Source organism: Drosophila tropicalis, unplaced genomic scaffold (assembly GCF_018151085.1).
Source record: "Drosophila tropicalis isolate 14030-0801.00 unplaced genomic scaffold, ASM1815108v1 contig_158, whole genome shotgun sequence".
NCBI classification, from domain to species: domain Eukaryota; kingdom Metazoa; phylum Arthropoda; class Insecta; order Diptera; family Drosophilidae; genus Drosophila; species Drosophila tropicalis.
This window is the reverse complement of record NW_027172602.1, coordinates 10800958-10821217: the sequence shown is the minus strand read 5'-3', so window position 1 is coordinate 10821217 and position 20260 is coordinate 10800958. Positions and strand designations below refer to the sequence as shown.

General features: G+C 36.0%; 1 protein-coding gene across 3 annotated transcripts in view; it reads left to right on the top strand.

Annotated features, from left to right (window-relative positions):
* Positions 1 to 687: 687 nt before the first annotated feature.
* Positions 688 to 20260, top strand: part of shakB (shaking B) — a 130774-nt gene continuing 111201 nt past the window's right edge. Inside the window, exon 1 of one of the 3 annotated variants that reach the window (XM_068283677.1) lies at positions 688 to 1055. The gene's annotated coding sequence lies outside the window, so the exon portion shown is untranslated. The remainder of the gene's footprint in view (positions 1056 to 20260) is intronic. The other 2 variants (XM_068283678.1, XM_068283676.1) reach the window with 2 other exon arrangements.

Here is a 20260-nt window from a genome sequence, read left to right as displayed (position 1 = left end):
AAAAGTAAATCTAACTGGATTTTCCAGTGTTGTAAAATGCACATGTGTTCCCATGGTTTCTTCTTGGATTAATTAAGTAGGAAACAAAAACTATAGAAATAATTTAAGTAAAGCTCTTCGACACTTAAAAAGCTACATACCAAAGTCAACGCCAGTGTTGTAAAATATATATTTATTCTAATGAGGTTTTCGCAACATAACATTGATTAAATTTTATTTAACGCTGCCCATAAAAACGATGTATTGTTTCTTGAAACATTTCTTATTTATTATGTTACTAACAATTCTTTTGTTTCTTGTTTCTCGCCAACTTTTATTGCAGAACTTTCAAACGGCGCTTGAAGATTGAAGCCAAAGAACAAAACAAAACAGAAACGATAACTTATTAATTACAAACTCAATTGAACAATTGCAGAAGCGAAAGACACATAACAAGAAAAAAACAACAACAAGAAGAAAGAACAAAACCGAATGAAAAGGAATCTCATTTAATTATATTTTGCAATATTTTAAATATTCCATTTGAATTAATAAATAAATTCTATTAATTATAACGAAAAAAAAAAAAAACCAAAAGCTCAAATAGACTGAAATAGAGTCCAAATACTTATACTTATATATAAATATATATATATATATATGTAAATAAATATATATATATATATATATATATTTATATGTATATATATAACGAAAGTAAATGCAATTAAATTTAAACATATCATAAATTAATTTGTAATTGCATTTAAGTTAAACCAACAAAAAAATATACAAAACGACGAGCGAAATAAAAACAAAAAAGAAAAAACAAAAACCAAACCTCGGGACGTCGTGAAAATTACAACAATTTAATAACGAAAATCTCTCAAAAGCTGCCACAAACAAAAATAAACAAAAACGCAAAAACCAAAAACAAACATTTAAAGACGTCTTCAATATAAATTTAAATTATTTAATAATTAATAAGCAATTAACCGACGATAATAACAATAAAACACATTACAAACAACTACAACAAGAACAAAAGCAACAGCAACAACAACAACAAGTATAAGGTAAGTTCAAACAAATTCGACACAAAAATCATTTCAATCAATCTGAATTTGAATATCTATGCGATTTTCAACAAGTGAGCGCTTTCTGTATTTGATGTGCAGTACGTACATACAAACATACGCGTGTGTGTGTGTGTGTGTGTGGGTGTGGGTGTCTATTTTTGGTTGTGCACACACACACAAGGCAAAACAAAGACCAACAAGAAAAATGTTTGTGAAAAATGATTTCTTAATGAGTCGCTACATTGAGCACCACCTCAACAGGAAAATGTTCGTGGTGAACGGAGGCATGAATAGCAAGATGAGGTCGAGGTTGGTGGGTGGGTGGTTGGTTGGTTGGTTGGGGGTGCTACAAAAAGAAAAATTGTCGATTGAGACACATACAGAGATTTTCCTTTCCTTTTCTTTTTTTTTTTTTTTTTTTGTTAGGCGACGACGCTTTAGGCATAATAAATTTAAATGAGCGAATTCAAATAAATTTGTTCAACAAGAGCAAACATTTGACGTCAAAATCAGTAGAAGAAAAATTTGGTCCATCTCCTCGGCTGCTCCTGACAATAGTTTTTGGACTTTGTTTTGTCTTCGAGAGTACTTCAAATGGGAAAGCTTTTAAATACAAAATGCGAGAGTTGTTTCATGAGTTTAGTTTAGAAATCTTCATAAAATATTTGTTCTATTGATTTGTTTTTCTTTCCTTTCCAAGGCAATTGTAATGTTTTCAATCAAACAAACATAGCCCATTTATTATTTCACTAAACTAATTAAGAATCAATTTCTCTTCATATATGTATGTTAGTATGTTACTTTAGCTTCAAAATGTTTGTCTCAGGTCAAGAAGATTTCGTTTTTTTTTGTCTTCGTTACTTTGTCAGTCATAGGTCTTTTGGCACTTTTGATGACGAGCATGTTTCCTGGTTCTACCTTAACAAACCACCACTACAATAGACTCTAGCTCCCTAAGTGTGTGTGTGTACGTGTGTGTGTGTGTGTTGGGCCACATAGCAAATCTGGCATTTTATTTATTGTTTTGTATGTGCTTTTGGGTGGCTCAAAGATTTTCCTGCTTGCTGAGTGACATGCCACAACAACGACACAACACAAACATAAGAGAGACGCCAAGAGACAGAGATGGGATATACAGAGACAGAGACAACACCTACAACAATCGTATGTTTGTTTGTTTATAAACAAACTTTTTATTGCCACAAAGTGGCAAGCAGCGACAAGATGATGATGTGGGCGAAGGCGTGGGTAAAAGTGTCTGTGGCTTGGAATGTATTCTATTTGGAAAATGCATTTCTCTCCGCCTTCCCCTCTGTTTGCACTTGCCATTGACAAACTCATAATTGAGGGTGAATCATTTTCATTGTAAATTGTCGAAATATTATTTTCAGACATTATTTATAAAGATTGTTTGGCATTTCATTTCGTTTTTGATTTGCCATAATTCTTGTTGTTGTTGAATGTTTTATCAAATGCTTGTTGAATTTTTCCACATTTCTTTCAATTGGTCTGCTGCCTGGGTGTTTATTTCCTGTCACTGCTCTCCTGTATACCCTGTAGCTTATAATTGCAAGACATTTCGAAATCGTGAGTTATTTGCAATAGAATATATTTGCAAAGTTTACAAATTAAATCAAAGTCGCTCTCTCTTTTTTCTTCCTTTCTCTGAGTGGAGTCTATTAATAATTTTTTTTAGTTTTCTTTTAGTACAGGGTATGTTTTGAAACGGTTCTTCTACATTCCTCAGCAGCGATAAAACTTTACGTGTTTGTTAGCTCGGAAACGTGTGTTTTTTTTTTTTTTTTGGAACTCTTTGATTTGATTAGGCTGCTGGGAGAGGGCCAAAGGGAATGGCCAAAAGAAAAAAAAAAGGCAAATTTTCTTTTTTGTTATTTATTTATTTTTTTTTTTTTTTTTTCAATTTTGTTAGCTACGAAATTGATTTGGCTTCGTCAGCTGGTTTTCTGTGTGCCTGGAATTAGCTTGTTTCCTGGGTACAGAGTATTGTGTGTGAGTGTGTGTGTGTGTGTGTGTGTGTTTGGAAGGGTAAGTGTTGGAGAAGAGGGGGCGTGAGTGTGTTTGTGTGTTTGTCTCTGGCTCTTCAAAATTGAGTTATGAAAGTGGAATGATGTTAATGAAGACGAAATACGAGTGTCTGATTTTCACACCAATTCGTTTACGTATTTTCTTTTAATCAGATTTTCAATCTCTTGATTTTTGTGGTTTGTTGTCTCTCTCTCTCTCTCTCTCTCTATCTCTAGTTCTTTTCCTGTGTGTGTTGTGGGTGTGAGACGGTATTCCAAGAATAAAGTCAAAGAGCAGCTAAATAAGGGAATGGTAAAAATTTGTAAATAAATCATATAAAGAGTTAATTATAGAATATTTGTCTTTTGTAACTACTTCTAAGAACCCTCAAAGTCCTGAAGGAAAATTTAACTTAAATATATTTTCAATTTTGATTTGTCTTTTCATGGTCATTTGCGTGTGGGTGTGTGTGTGTGCCATTTGGTCATTATTGTTGGTCTTTTTAATGTTTCGTAATTTGTATTCATCAACATTTTTAATTAATTTTAATGCGAACGGGTAACAAAAGGCCAATCGCCTCTCACCATTTACGTTTGCAACATTTTTGCTAATTTTTTATGACCATAATGATTGATTGATTGATTGATTGATGGATGAAACCAAATGAATGCTGAATGCTGCTGTCTGGCTGCTCTCTGGTTGAGTGAATTGCTTTTTGATGGAATGGAAATGTGTACGCAAAAGGCAGGGCAAACACAGGGACTGAGAATCGAATGGTAGGGCGGATTACAAGGTAAACTGTGTCCATTGTTCCCCCTAACAAAAGAACTGAACGATAGAAAGACACGGGGCATAGAGAAATGAGAAAGGGGGAGAGAGAGAGGGAGAAACAGAGAAATTGAATAAATCAGAAGTTCATAGTTTTGGGAGTTTACCGATTATATATGTATGTATACATGTAGATATGTATGTTGCTTTGGGCCCACAAAACTTTGTGTGTGTGTGTCCTGATTGGGGGAGGATAATCTGTTAGGGATAAGGGTATGGCATGGGATGGTGTAATCATTAAAATAACAAAGAAAAATTATATCTAAACGATTTGTTCAACACGAAAAGCATAATTACATATATTTAACACAGATTTGCCTTGTCCTTGGTTTTCTTTTCTAATGCATTCAAGCTGAAACTGATTTGAACGATATGGCCTTCTTCGAGGCATTACACGGCATAAGCTGAATGCGAAACTTTAAAAGCGAAAATATATAAACTTAAATTGGAAACTTGGATCGAAATATCATAAAAAGGAAAGTCTAAAAAGGTCATCTTTGTTTAAATCAATGCAAATGAAATAAAGCTTAAGGCGGCATTAACTTAACTTACGCTTTTTTTATTTTAAGGAACTGAAATAAGTAACTAACATTATACACGAATTATATTTCCATAAAAAGTAGTAATAATTTAAAACCCATTACATCCTTTTGCATTTGAAACCTTTGACCAACAAAGTGCCCCACAAACAAATTGCAAAATTTAATATTTTTGGGGCTACAACAAAAAAAATGCGACCAGTCGGAAACGCACAAAAAACTACCAATGCAATACAAAGCGAAACAAAGTATGAACAACAGTAGCCAACATAAAAAAGAATTAAATTAAATTAAAAAACAAAAAAAAAAAAAAAAAAAAAAAAATTAAAGAAAGCTTTTTTCACAACAAATAAAGGCGGTTTTATTATTGTATTTCGCTCTCTGGCAAAGGATGAATAAATTTCACTAACATATAGACAACGCGAATGAGGAATGGCAGGAATGGTAGGCAAGAGAGGACGTCAGAAAGGGAGAGGGGGCTGGCGAAAGAGTGTGAGAGGAAGCGAAACATTTGACAAGTTCATAAATTATGGAGTATGGCAAAAAAACACGATTGTTAAATTTCACTGAATGCCATTTGCAGACTCATCCAACCTACTTTAAATTGTATTAAACACAAACACAAAAAAAAAAAAAAAAAAGAAACGCTAAAGTTGGACAATTGCCATGTCGTGGGGGTTAAAGTAAATGTGTACAATATAACAAATGAAATGAAATAAAAATGAAACTTTGCAGTAAACAGCATAAAAAAGGGCAAATCTGGAAATTCTTTGATTGCTAACAAGTGATAGAAGGATCCTTTTAATTGCATCATTCACATTAACTGATTTAACTAGATATCAATCATACGCACTGTTGCACCAGTGTAAAATCACATTTTTTCATCTTGGCTTTAAGTGAACGATTTGTGGCATTTCGTCTTGCAATGGTTATCCACTACTTGATGTTTTTATCATCATCAGCAGGAGCAGCAGCAGCTTGGGAGGGTAAGGGGAAGGGAGCGTTGACAACTATAGAAAATTTTTACAAGGATATAAGAGAAGACCATAAAGCAATATCCAAAGAAATGATATACATATATAAGGAAGGCAAATAAAAGAGAAATCGTTTATTGCCAAAGAGGCCATAAATTGATTTTCTCAAATAAAAATAAAATATCGACACACGAGAGCCCAAACGAGTCGTCTTGGCTTGAGTTGAGTCAAGTTGAGTCAAGGAGAAGACAGATAAAATAAGCCATCAGTGGCTTGCTCCTATTTGGTGGAAGCTGCTACCAAAAAAAAAAAAAAAAAAAAAAAAACACAAAAGATGTGTAACTTTGTGGAGGAGGACGAGACTTGAAGACGCCAAGCCTTCAAGACATTGTCCTCATCTACTTGTCTTTTATTTATTCCCCTGCCCCTAAGGTTTTGCCCATTTAAGTTAAAAACTATTAAGGAGCCTGCTTCCTCTTTGGGGAACTACATAAATTAAGTAAAACGAAAGGAAAAAAAGAATATAGTTTATTTTTTTCCCCCGTTTTTTTCGTTTTTGTTTCGTTCTTCTTTTTATTAAAAACTATGGTAGAGCTCGACTAGGCTCTTTGGCTCTGGGTTTGCTTTAATAAAGATGTGAGAAATTGTAGAAGTAAAACTGAGAAAGCTTCTTCACAGCAATGGACCATAAATAAAGGCCAGAACATACACACACCACACCACACCCACACCCACACCCTCCCTCGAAACTCACTCTAATATTTATCTGGCAAGGAAGAAAAATACTGCTAAAACGAAGGCAGGACAAAGTAGTTAGGCTACAAGCATAACTGAAGAGAAAAGAGCCGATGGTTTCAAGTCGTCGTTGTGTGGTAGGGAGTGAGTGAGTGGGAATGGATATATATATATGAATATGTATATGAGTGTGTGTGTGTGTGTATGTGTGTGTGTGTGTAGGCATGGGTAAGGGTAGTGTAACGCCCTCGGTCTTTGTCATCGTTGCCATTTTTTTCCGTCTGTTTCTCATTTTTCTCGCTATTTGTATCCCTCTATCGTTGGTTGTTTCTTCTTTTTTTTCTAGAGTAGAGCATTTTGTATGAAAACCAAATACACGTCTAAGGCAAACGTTATGTAATCATCAACAACAGCGCCACCCCCTCCCCTTCGTTTTAAAGTAACCGAAACAAAGTTACAAAATGGAGTTTCAGTTAAAGAATGTTTTAGAAATTAAATTCAATTTTTTTTTTTCACTAACCGGATTTTGAGAATGTTCTTCGACTCAAGAGCTGCTGTTTAATACATTGTCACATGGCCATTTTTTTTTTTTGTTTCTAGCATTTTGGGGTCCTTTTTGAGGGTTTAGTCTATGGGAAGTTGTAGGGAATGCCATAGTAGGCAAAACTTATAAACTTTAACTAAAAACCACAATGCGTGCTGCATAAATTGACAATACACACACACACACACACACTTTAATATAAGAGGCCGACCCATTTTATTTTCCCCATTTTTAATGCTGTTCATTGGTGGAGGTTTCTTTTTTCTTGTTTTTTTTTTTCTGCTGTTTTCCACTTGAAAATAATTTTGTTTCAGCATAAATCATTATATAAATCAATTTCAAGACGAGTCTGTCAGGAAAATTTGCATTCTTGCTTATTAAAAACTACAAAATAACTAAGTCCATAGAGATATAAATTCACAATTTTAATTGGACTAAGAGACAATAAAACACACTCACACACAGACATAAAAACAAAGAGAAATGAAAGAATGAAGTGAAGCAAAAGTTTGTCAGGTTATAAAATGAGAGAAAACAAAGTGTTTCGAGGAAAATTAAAAAGAAAAGCTTAAGCTTAAGATAGATATATGTATGTATGTATATGTATACATGGATGTCTGTACGAGGGCACAATAAGTGAGAGGGGGCGGGGAGCCCATAAACTTTATGGTGATGGTGATGATGATGATGATAAAGGCATGGCCAATCATACATTCATATTCTCATGTTTATTTAACGATGCTTTTTACGCTGCTGCATCAACTACAACAGCAGCGGCAGCTTAAATGCAAAAGGATTAAAACGCCGGCAAAATGTAGCACATAAGACGCACAAACTGACACTGTCTTTACCTCTAACCATTCGTCCAACTGTCGCTGTCTGTCTGTCACACAGTCTGACTGTCTGACTGTCTTCCTTCTTAGCATCAAGTGGCGTGAAATTTGCCACGTTGAATGGCCCCCAAAAACGAAAACCGTGAAAGAAAGAAAACTTTGCACTAAAGCCCTAAGACAAGATGAGACAGACAGAGAGAGAGAGAGAGAGAGTAAGAGAGAGAACGAGCGAGCGAGCGAGCTCAAAGAAGAACTTCAAGTGCCCCATGCATGTATGAACGTATGCTCCTGTGTGTGTGTGTGTGTGTGTGTGTGTGTGTGTGTGTGTGTGTGCGGTCTTAAAATATTAAAAATGCCTTTTTATTTAACGCCCATCAACTGGTAAATGTTTCCACTCTCATCAACGAGATGAGAAACGCTTTAATGTCAAGCAAAACTTTTGATAACCCACCAAGAAAATGTTTTTACAAAATGTTCACAATTTGATGCCGAATTTTTAAGTGACAACCTTCTTCAAAGTATTAACTAAAGGGTTTTTTTGAATAAAACCAAAAGATCTAAGATGTCTTATATAATGTATGGGAACTCTTTAAAGTTTAATTAAATTTTGTTTTGCCATAGAAAAACTCGATTTCTTCTTCTATTCCCAGCCTACCATTGCCCACTTACCACTTGTCCGTTCATAATTTATTTATTTTTTCTTCCTAGCTCGCTCCTTCTCTCGCTCTCTGTCTCTGTCTCTATCTATCTGTCTGTCTGTCTGTTTTGTCTATTTCCCTCGCACTCGTTCACTTTGTTCCCTTTTGACTCTTCTCGTGTTTCATTTGAACTGTCACTTGCACATTTGTTGGCCACTTCCGTTTCAACGCGTTTCACACAGGCTGGCTATCAATTATTGCTCTTGGCAATTAAGTAACATGGCAACTGAACAATCACAAAAAAAAAAAAAAAAAAAACCCCTCCCACTCAACACCACCCCCAACCACCAACCCAGGAAAAAGCAGCCATCCAATTGCCCAACCAACACCCTCTCACAACCCCCTGAAAACGAAGCATAAAACAAACTATTTCATTTTCTTCGCTTTTCGGTTGTTCTGTTCAGTTCATTTTTGTTGGTGTTGTTGTTTTTTTTTTTTTTTGCCGCTTTGATTTATACATTTTATTTACTTTTGACAATTTTATTGGTCCATGGACTGCGGCTGCTGCTGCTGCTTTTTGATGTGCCACATGAATTTTGTATATTGATATTATTATGTTTTTTTTTTTTTTGGTTTGGTTTTTTTTTTTTGTTGCTTCTCTATAAATAAATTTTAAGCTCTAAGGAATGTTTTAAGCGGCTTTTGCTTCAATAAAATAATGAAAAACAAAAAAAAAAATCGAATATCTAACAAAATAAGCTTTGGCAGAGACATCAAACAAAGACACAAGCCCAGTACGAAGAATTCGTTTCCCAAGCGATTAACATTAAGCAATAAAAAATACAACTTAATAATATATAAATATATATGCTTTTTGTTTTTGTGTTGACCCGAGGGAAAACGAAATCGAAAAACGAAAAAAATTAAAATTTAATGAAATGAATTAGAAATGATGCTCAATTCTAACTTCAAATTGAAGTTTCTTTGATGAGCAAACAGTTGACATTAGGCGTAATTATAGTTTATTATCTATCAACAGAATAAATTGAAACTAGAGTCGCTTTTGGTTTGTCTCTTGTTAATTGGAAACATCTTTTATAATTGCTTGTTAAATATTTGCATTGTATTGAACTTTATTTTGCATATTAATCAAGTTATTTAAATGATGCTAATGGATTCCCTTTTTCTGTTTTCCACTTTAGTCTCTCAGCTTTTCATTGCTGTCATAAAGGGCGCCATAGTCCCATCATACACCCACACACATACAGAGCCACTTCACGTATTCTATATAACTGGCAATTTCTTCGCTTTTTGCGCATTGGCCAATTACTTGGAGAGAAAAATAAAAGAAAGGAATAAAAAGGATGAAAGGAAACAAATGTCAATCGGCAGTCAGCAGTCAGGCACTGGCCTGTGCCGAGAACAACAAACAATCTCACTGAATGCAGATGCATTCGTCCAGCATACACACACACACACACACACACACACACACACACACACACACACACACACACACACACACACACACACACACACACACACACACACACAGATATACATAGATACATATACATGTGCCTAGATACATACGATATTGGTTATTTTCGTTTTTCGCAATGAAACAGAAACAAGAGGAATTATTGAAATATTTACAGAGCAAACACAATTGAAATCTCAACTATAGAGCAAAAGAATGATATGAGTGCAGAGTATCTTCTGCTAGTTCTTTTTCTTCTGCTACTACTTCATCTCTCAATTTCCATCTCCATTTTCATCTCCACTACTCCTACTCGACTTTCTCTTTTGGTCTGTCTCCGCAACGGAGATGACATAATTTATGGCAAAAATCCCTCAATTGGTCTCTTTTCTCTCACCCTCTTCCTCTTTTCATCTTGGTATCTTTTTTTCGAGTGGCTCTTCCCATTTACTTGCTGGCACTGGCAATTAAAACGCCAAACTAATTAGATGAATTTTGTGTGATTTCCGTATAATTAAATTGCCCATTTGCTGGTGCTACTGGGTGAAGAAGTTGCTAGTAGTTTTGTGTAGACCCTTGTTTATATTCATACTTCCTGTAAGCAGTACAGGTACAGTTGAGACTGTGTATAAAACCAAAACATCTTTCACATGTTAGAACATATAAATATTGACAAATTCAAAACGTCGGGGTTACCAATGCGCTAGGAAGAAACGAAAATTTGATATTTTTTGGCTAAAGCTAATTAAAAAAGTTAGTCAAATGAGAGGTTTAACTGTAACCTCATTTATAGGACATTTAAAAGAGCAGAAAACTTTGTCGCTTAGACAGGAGAAAGAGCACAGGATATGAGTGTAGCACGGTAGATGGTAGGATGGGGGCCATGAAGTGCGGGGTAGTGCGCGATGGTGCTGGGATGGAAGAGTAATAGAAGTTTGAGAGGATGTTTTATATAACATTTATAACATGCTTAACTCTCTCTAAGCGCACACACACACACACACACATACAGCATGCGGACAATGCGGACATTTCGAGGACCTTTCTAACATTTTAAGTTTACGGTACTTAACGTAATTTCCTTGCCCCGCACTTAGAACTTGAGTGGGCTAACCCATCTCATCGCATCTCATCTCATCTCCTCGCATACCCGTGGCAAGTTTTCGTAAAGTTTTTACAAAAAAACGCAGCTCACAAAATGGCGCATCGTCCAAAGATAAATAAGCAAATAGGCCAAATAAATCTTCATTTCAACTTCTCATGAGTCTTCAGCTGCTGTTGCTGCTTCTTTTCTTCCTGTTCCTATGTGTACTTGGTCTCCTCTTCATCTGCTTTTCCACTTAACTTTTGCTCAGCTGTTCGTCTTTATCATTTCTCTGGGCCTTCTCCTCCAACTCTTCCTCAGCTTTTCAGCTCAGCCAATTCAAATTTTTGCCTCCTCACCCCCCAAAAACTTACGCTAGTAAATTGTTTGGGTAACATGCACTTAAGTATACTGCTCCTCCACCCCACCCCCACACGCTCCCCACACACACACACACACACAGAGTAGTTGTCAGTTGCTAGTGCCACAGCCCGCAGCCAGCCCGTGTGTGTTTGTCTCTTTGCTCTTGCCATTAAAAAGTTAAGCCTGCAGGCAACTTTCGGCCCTTGTACTTCTCTTCTCTACTCTACTCTACTCTTCCCTTCTGTTGGGGAAAAGTATTTTTGGTATTTTCTATTTTTTTGTCTTTCCTTGGCTATTTCAATTTCTTTTATTTATTTTTTAGCTTCATTTGAAGTGCAACAATTTGGAAAGGAGCAAGAGAAAAGTTTCAAATGGCCAAAGCAAATCGTTAAATACTTTCCACTCGTCGGGGTCACCATTGGGGTGCACATTCTCACATTTTTACACAATTGAGTGACCACCAGGACTTGAGTCCGATTTCTAATTTGTTTTACATAGTATGTTTTTTTTTTTTTTTTTTTTGTAAATTGATTTAAATTTATTATGTAGCGTGGCAAAAAAATTTGATTACAAGCATAAAAGTTTATTTGTTTCTGCATTTTTTGTGTTGTATAGTACTTGTTGTTTCGTTTATACAGTCTTTGCTTCGCAGTTTTCTGATTGTTTGTTGTTTGTTTGTTTGTTTGAGGTTGAAGTTGGTTGCCACCGGGGCTTCTAGTGGGGGCCGGGGGCTTGAGGCTGTTGCCGCTGATGTTGCCATTCGCCTTCTTTTCAGCAAGCTTAACACTAATTTCATTTCGCAGACAAACACGGACAGAACGACTCCGGTCGCATTTCCTTTTCGTCTCCGTTGCATGTAATTTTTGTATCATCCGCCAACTCCAACGCCTTCTCATCGTCGTCGCTATCGTCGTCCTTTTCACGTACTTCAATCAGACAAGCTCTTGGCCCCGCTTCCGTCTTATGTCCTGTGTCCGTTTCAATCTGTCCAGACTCCAACCACTGAGCCAGTCATTCATTCATACACTTCCTGCCTTGCCCGACCGCTCATCCTGCTATCCTTGCTACCCTTCCTCCCTGCCTGCCTGCCTGTCTTCCTTTTGCCTTTTGGCGCTTACCTTTGCATATTTTTGCAATTCAGCGCAAAGCTCACTTCAGTTTGTCCTGCGTTCTACATCCCCCTCCCCTCTCTCTCCCCCACCCATTCTCACTATTCTCTCTCGTCCCGGCTTATGTCAGTAAACTGTAAATATTTAATTAATTTGCATGGATATTTTTATGCCAGGCAAGTTGAGTTTATTAGTCGGTCCTTGGTCCTCGATCCCGCCTGCAGCTCCTCACTTTAAGAAGTGTGAGTGAATGTGCGTATGTGTGTGTGTGTGTGTGTCTTCCTTCGTTGCCTGCTCTTACTTCTTCTTCTCTTTTTTGTTTACTTGGCCTGGGCATAATTTGCCCAACAGCTTTAAATGTTTACATGTATGCCATTTTTTTTCTTCCTTTCTTTTCCTTTTCTTTTTTTTCTCGTCTCCCGTTTTTTTTTTGTTTCGTTGCCACAAAAGCCGCATGAAGATCCTGACCAGGACATCCGGGGTCCTCATCAAATGTTTACACATTTCCTTTCCCACCCATTTTTTAATGAAATTCTTGTATAATTTTCCCACTTGAGAGTGTATATGAATCAGACGCTTCCTTTTGAGTGAAATGTAATATTATTTGAATGTCACGTCGGGGTCACCAATTTGCTACTTTACACTTGTTTCAAGAGCGTATGAAAGTTTTCTAGTTTCGAAGTTCCAAAGCGATAGAAACGATGCCACAATTTGGTTAATGGAGAGCGTTTTTGAGTTTATTGATCTACGAAATCCTTGTAGGAATGAAATCGTATTTCAGTCCACGGTTTTTCCAATTGGATTTGTCAGTGGGACAATCCCTTTTGTTTTTTTTTTTTTTCATTTGTCCGGCTCGAAAGACAGAAAACACCATGACACAGACCATGACTGTAAGCCCCAACTGCTGTTCCTTTTTGCGACTTACCCATTCCTCCTACCTCCTCTGTCACTCATCCTCTTTGCCTCTTTTCATCCGGCCTGGGCTATGTGTGGCGTTTTGTCCATGTTCATTATTGCGGTTAATCTGTTTGTTCTGCTGCTCGCTGAAGAGTTCACCTGGGCGGCTAACCAACAAAAATGCTACCTTACGTATTTCTTTCTTTTTTTTTCATTTATTTTACTCTTTTTTTTTTTTTTGTTTTATTTTAATAAGCTACCTGGAAACTTGGTCAGGTGCAAAGTAACAAAAAAAAAAAAAGGAACAAGAAAAAAAGAGAACAGTTCGTTGTTGACATCAAAATAATGACGAGGATGCGGTGGATGCGGATGCCCCAAAACTGCCACCATAACAAACATATGCTCAAGACACACATACACAGACAGACACACCCACCCACCAACATATCCTTTATTTTTTTGCTTTCTCTGCTCGTCCTCATCTGCCTCGTCATCTCGTTGTTGTTGTTGTTAATTACAAAAAAAATGCAAAAGCACGAAACATGCCGCTGTTTACCAAATTAAATGCTACTAATTGGACGAGTTTAGCGTCGCTCAAGAGTGTGCTTAGAGTGGAAGTGGGCGTGGCCAAGGGAATGGCTATGGGTATGAGTATGGCGAAGGCGTATATGTACATACTTCGAGGCCGATAACAGGAATGAGGCGATGGAATTTTTAATGAAAGAAGTTATTAGTATGTATCAGCATCGTTAGCATAAAAAATGAAAGTCATATTATGGTGTGTGTATCGCTGTTGCCAGCCGCCAGGATTTCAGCACCATGACGTGGAGGGGGCATGGTAGGGAGGGGGTGAAACGCGAGCTGGAGGAAGGTAAAGTACACATATACATATGCATCAAGGGTTGCTCGCGAAAATTCCAATGGCGTGAGATGTGTGGAAAAAATTTCAACAAGATGAGATGGGATGAGATGAGATTTTGTGACATTACACTTCAATATTGATAAATTCTGCCAACACGTCGGGGTCACCCGACCAAAAGTCTATTCAATTGACTCGCTAATGATTTCAACATGCAATTAGAAAGCAATCTTCGAACGCCAATTATACATACGAAAGTTCAGTGCGTCTGGCCTACAGAAATAAGAGTCAGAGAAAAGACCAAAGATTATCCATTCAATGATTTTAAGCAATTTTGAGCAATCTGAAGCACTTAATAAATGGATTTTGTAATCAAAAACACTTTACTAACACCTTATAGGGGGGAAAAAGACGGGCTCCACTTAGCTTAATCCGCTACTGCATTTTAGTGTTTCTCTGCTTTCACTTGCCATCTATGTATGGTGACAGAGACACAAGAAGCGAAGGAGAAATAAACTCAAATTAAAAATAAGAACATAAGCTCTGAGAAGCTCCGAGCCACTTTTTGTTGCCATCGTTTTCGCTGTTAAACCCAGATTCTGTCCAGTTTTTGTTCTGCCAGCAGCCTTTCACGGGCGCTGTGCACAAAACACTAGCAATGACATACTAACGAAAAGAAAAAACATACATGTTGAGGCATATGGGCAAAACGAAAATATACTCTAACAATAATAGTGAACAACCGATTCAGTTTGTTCTTACTCTTCCTTCTGTAAACTAATCAAGAATAGACACCTGATTAACTCGACTATAATAATATAATAAATAAATTATGTCAGATAGTAAGAGAGGATTGACAAACTGCTAATCAAAATGAATATACCCTTACAGTTTTGGCGTTAGTGTATAGGGATAACAGCAGCAGCTTCGCTCCACTTTTCATTTGCTCATTTACCACTTTCATTTCATCACAGCGAATGAAGAAGGCGAAGAAGGCTTTATGTGGGGCATTAACGTTGCCAACGTTGCCTGCCGCATGCCGCATGCCTGATGCAGCCTGCTTTGCGTTATGTCGTTTTTCCAACTCACATAGATATATATATATATACAATATATATATATATAACCCCATCAGCATTTGAAGTAATATTAATACAAAAAAAAAAAAAATGAAAACATATATATACCTACATATATAAGGCATAGAGACAACTCGAAATGGGAGCAATGGGCGTGGCTGGCTGACAATGCAACAGAAAGCAAACAAAAGACGGAAACCACGACAACCAATACGAACAAATAAATACAAATTATACACTTATATATATATGTATACATATATCTATACATCAAGCTATATAGGGGCATATATTTACATACATGCAAATCGGTCATAGCATTCATTCATTCATTCATTCTCGAACTTGTCTCCTTAAATTGCTCAAAAACAAAACAAAAACAAAACAAAAAAATACGCAAAATTAAATAAATTTTTAACATATTCTTTTCCTTTTTTTCTTTTTTTTTTTTTTGTTGCTGCAGTTAATTAAAAATTTCTCAACATATAAAATATTTTTCAAAACAAAAAAGCAAAAAAATAAACAAACAAAATGCTGACAAGAAGAAACTGTTGGGGGAGGTGGGATAGGGGGTGGGGGAGAAAAGCGGGCGCCGAATGAATGCCAGGAATGTCGATTAAAGCATAGATAACCATGCTCGAGAACGAAAGAAGCAAAAGAGAGAGAGAGAGAGAGAGAGAGAGAGAGGAATAAAACGATATCCCCAATGTTTCTTTTTACATCTTTGCATCTCTTTCTCTCACACTGTCTTGTTGTTGGTCGCCTAGAAATCAAGTTGAAGAATGAATAATGAACATTTTTATGTCCCTATGAGCAAGAATTTCACAACATGAAGGAAAAAAGAAAAGGAATACACTGAAAGAGCAAAAGAAGCAAAGTCGTTTAATAATAATTAACATTTTTTAATGTCAAGCTAAAATATGTTCATGTCCTTGGGTATTACTGATTATACTAGGATTTCATTTCCAAAACATTTTGTTGACTCTTTAGTGTAGAAAAATGCCCAAGAACATGCTAAAACATAAGATCAAATCAGACAAGCTTATAGAAATCTGTTTAAATTGATAAATATTGAAGGATTAAGGAAGTTGCGATAAAAAAGTCGAAAATCGAAACATAAATTTCATTATCATCCAGATTAATCATATGTCAACGCGATATATTTACATAAATTCTCATTTTAAGCAAACCAATTCCTCCTTTCAGTACTTGAAATGGCATTTATGTGCCAGAGTATTTTGTTTTTTGTTTGGTTTAAGCTAAGCCATTGTATTTGTGAACTATGTGAAAGTGACATTTATATCACCGATTCGCATTGCAATGCATTCCCTTCTCTCGATTCCATGAGTTTGTCGGTGGTGGTGGTGGTCGGAAAGGAGGAAGGCGGGAGTGTAACGGAAACCAAAAACTTGACATACTTGCCCTCGTTCCCTCGGCCTCGTTCAGTCTTCCCTTTTTGTCTGCATTGAAGTCATATATCTATATCTATGCATACATATATGCATTCAGTTGGCATTTTTACTGTTGTGTGTGTGTGTGTTTTTTTTCTTTTTGTTGTTTTTATATTTGCTTTGTTTCGTTTTTATATTTTGGCATGTAAAAATCAACTGCAGTGAATCATGAGTTTTGATTAGTTGAATGCAGATGCATTTCTCTTCACTCGTCTCGATGAGCATGATGATTTGATGTCAGAATAGTTTCACTCTGAAATGGCTTGCATTTTGTATTGTGTATTTTTGTTTAGCCATTTTCATGGGGATGTTTACTGGCCAAATAAACTTTTCACACATCATCAGCGGCAACTGAAAAATAACAGCTAGCAATCAATGCCAATCTCTCTGTCCTCTCATGGTCCCCCTTCGCTCCCCAATCACCCATCGGGTCGGCGTCTGAGGCTCTATATCTTTGTGTGTGCTAATTTCGTTGCATCCTCATCCCATGGCAAACTGAAAACGTGCTAAGTGCTAAGCAACGAAATCATACACACACAGACAGAAGCAATATGGAAAATGGGAGGGAAATGAAATACCAAGTACATTGCACGATCAAGTGAGCAACTTCATTTCTTCGTTATACATATACTATATATATATATATATATATATATAACAATTTCTTTTTGCTTTATTGTTGTTTTTGGGCCAGTGACTTTAGAATGACTTGACGATGAGAGACAAAAGCATTGCATGCTCAAGGTGGAGAAGGAGCCAGTCACCAGTCGGTTATTCTTCTTATTGGTCACGTACGAAGGCAAAAAAGGAAGCATAAATTCTGTTGACTTGTGCACTTTTTGATGGTCTTTACTGATTTAGGCTCTAAAGTATTAATAAGTGAACGTTGTCAAGTGCATTTATTAATAACATACCCAAGAGGATAGGCCACTAAGAGGAGGAGCTGACGAAAGACGAGAGGTGGCAAGAGAAAAAATAAAAACTTTGCTTTATAGTTAAGCCATAAAAATTGCTTCCAAAATATTTAACATAATGTTTTTTTTTTCTCCTATTGCGGCTGCTGCGGCTGTTAATGGCCCAATAAAAAGCCTAACCCCAGTGAAATACATAGATAAACATACATATATATACATATATATGTATGTACATCTGTACATATATTAAATATTATCTTTATTAGCCATGTACCCATATCGAATTGTACATAGAAGGAGCAGGACAGCAGACATTATTATATAAATCCAGCTCTAAACTGCTTAATTCGCCATTTCAAGCCCAAATCATTTTAATAAATTCATATCCATAGCATAATTTGCCATGCAGCAAAATAAATTCCATGAAAATCAGACATAATTGAAATTAATGTGTATGACAAAATTTTCCCTTCATTTGCCATCTACCTATTACCACAAGTTTTCTCATCTTTCAAATTTATTGGAACAAATTTGTTAATATTAAACTCTGCATAATCTATAATTTGTATGTAAATATAGTTTATAAATTTAATCAGCATCTGTTTAGCACTCACATTTCAATTGAAGTGAAAGTAGGCAACTATGATCAATGACATGTGTCTCTCGATTTGCGATTAGTCATATGATTTAATAATCGATTAATGATTTTAACTAAAACAGGTGATGTCTTTTCTGTCTCTTTGAAATCTTAACTCTAATAAGTTCGTTAGTCTAGACTCTAGACTGTATGTAGAAGCCACTGTCTTCACCCTCTTACATGGGGTCAAAGAAATTGAATCTATTAATAACATAAATGAAAGTGACATAGAAACACTTTTCTATATCAACTTCGCTTGGTATAATAATGATTAACGAAATTTTGTATTCTTTTTGCTATATATTTTCGGTTTTTTTTATGGCCTCTAGATTTGTTTTGTTTTGTTGATTTTCCCCTCGCTGATTCTATTAATTTCTATTATATTCGTTGCCTCGATTAGACAAATCACATGATATCATGCACTTTTTTCTTTCTATTTTTCTTTGTTGCTCTTGTCAGTCATTATTATGCGGCCATTATTAACATTGTTTTGCGTTCGGGAGGGAAGTGGAAATCATAATTCTATTTGCCAGCAGAGTTTTTTATGGCCAACGTTCTTCACGTTGAAGTAAAGTAGAGAAAGAAGGAAAATAAAGAAAGCCAGTCAGAGCCGGAAGCTAATGTTAACAGTTAACGTTTGTGGCGGCTTTTCTATACCCTGCAATATGGTCGGAAAATGTTGATAATAAAGTGTTTCGATTTTAAAGACGTTTGATACATTTAAACAAATACATATAGATAGTAGAATAGATCAGTTTTAGATTTAGCCTAAAGTTTGGGTTAGTTTTAATGCGGTTTGTAGAATTTATCATTTGCATATACCCTTAATGTGGGAGTATGCCAACAAAAAAAGACATAAAAGAAGACACACATACACATACACACACACACATTACACACAACACGCACAACCGTTTTATGCCCCTAAAAGAAGGCTTTATTCTCTCTTCTCTCTTTCTCTTTCTCTGTCTATTTGGCCCAGGTTTTGGTTGTGATCCTTGAGTGTTAATGCGCGCCTTGCTGCGTTTATGGCATTGTTTAAAGTATTAAGAGCAACAACAACAACAACAACATCGACATAGAAACAACAAAAAAAAAAAAAAACGAAAATGCTAATAATAATAACAATAAAATCACAGAGACATTAAATTCAAGTTGCCATTTAGTTCAAGTGAAGCGTTTACAAATTTTCTGTTTTACGAGGCTTTAAATAAAGTTAATTATGACTCGAACATTAAATAAACATCAATTAAAAATATGTTATTTATTGTTGTTGTTGTTGTTGTTGCTCTTGTTATTGCTGTTGTTGTTGCCATGGATTCAATGTGTTTCGTGCATTTTAAAGACATTTTGCCAGCCCGGCTGCCTATTTGCCCTGCCGAGCACGACAATAAATATGTATTCTCCTTGTAGTAAAAACAAATCAAAAGTCATCAAAAAGTGCACTTTGCTCTAATTCTTTGTTCACCTCTACGTCGTCGTCATCGTCATCGTCGTCGTCGTCGTCGTCGTCATCGTCGTCGACGTCGTGACAAGTCATGCCATGAGCCTCCCCAAAAAGTAAAGAACAACAAAATAAACTAGGCAAAAAACAAAAATGTTAAAAGCGAAACACATCATGTTAAAGCTCTGATTTACTTGTTACCCTTTAACCCAAGAAGAAGGCGTATAAATGTAACTAAGACAAACTAACTTACTAATTAACTAGGAAGCATTTTTCAAAAAGAAACATATGACCTATTGAATTCCTTAGCCACAAAGATCTTTTAGAGAAATAAAAATTTGCTTATTCAGTGATGCTAATATTAAGTTTCGGATCTGCAAGAGATTTTCTTAGTCTTACGCAAGGAAGGGCATTTGAAACGGCAACAAGGATTTGAAATTAAACCAAGAAGGTGAACCCAGTCTGTCGCTTTTATTATGTTGCATACATTTCGGCGCTTGCGAGTATAACCTTTTACTTAATGGCTGTAGGGTATAATAAAAAGAAGAATCAGCGGGCAGGCAAAGACGGCACACACAGCAGGAGCAACAGAACCCGGAATCATCGTAGTAACAACAAAACTTATTAATAATAAACGTTATGGCGACAACAACAACAACAGCAAAAGCAAACGCGACAAGAAGAAAAAGAACAAATCAAATGAAGTCAGTTGACGACATCCAAATTGGCAAAGTTGGAACCAGCAAAAGAGAAAAAAAATAGCAGTCAT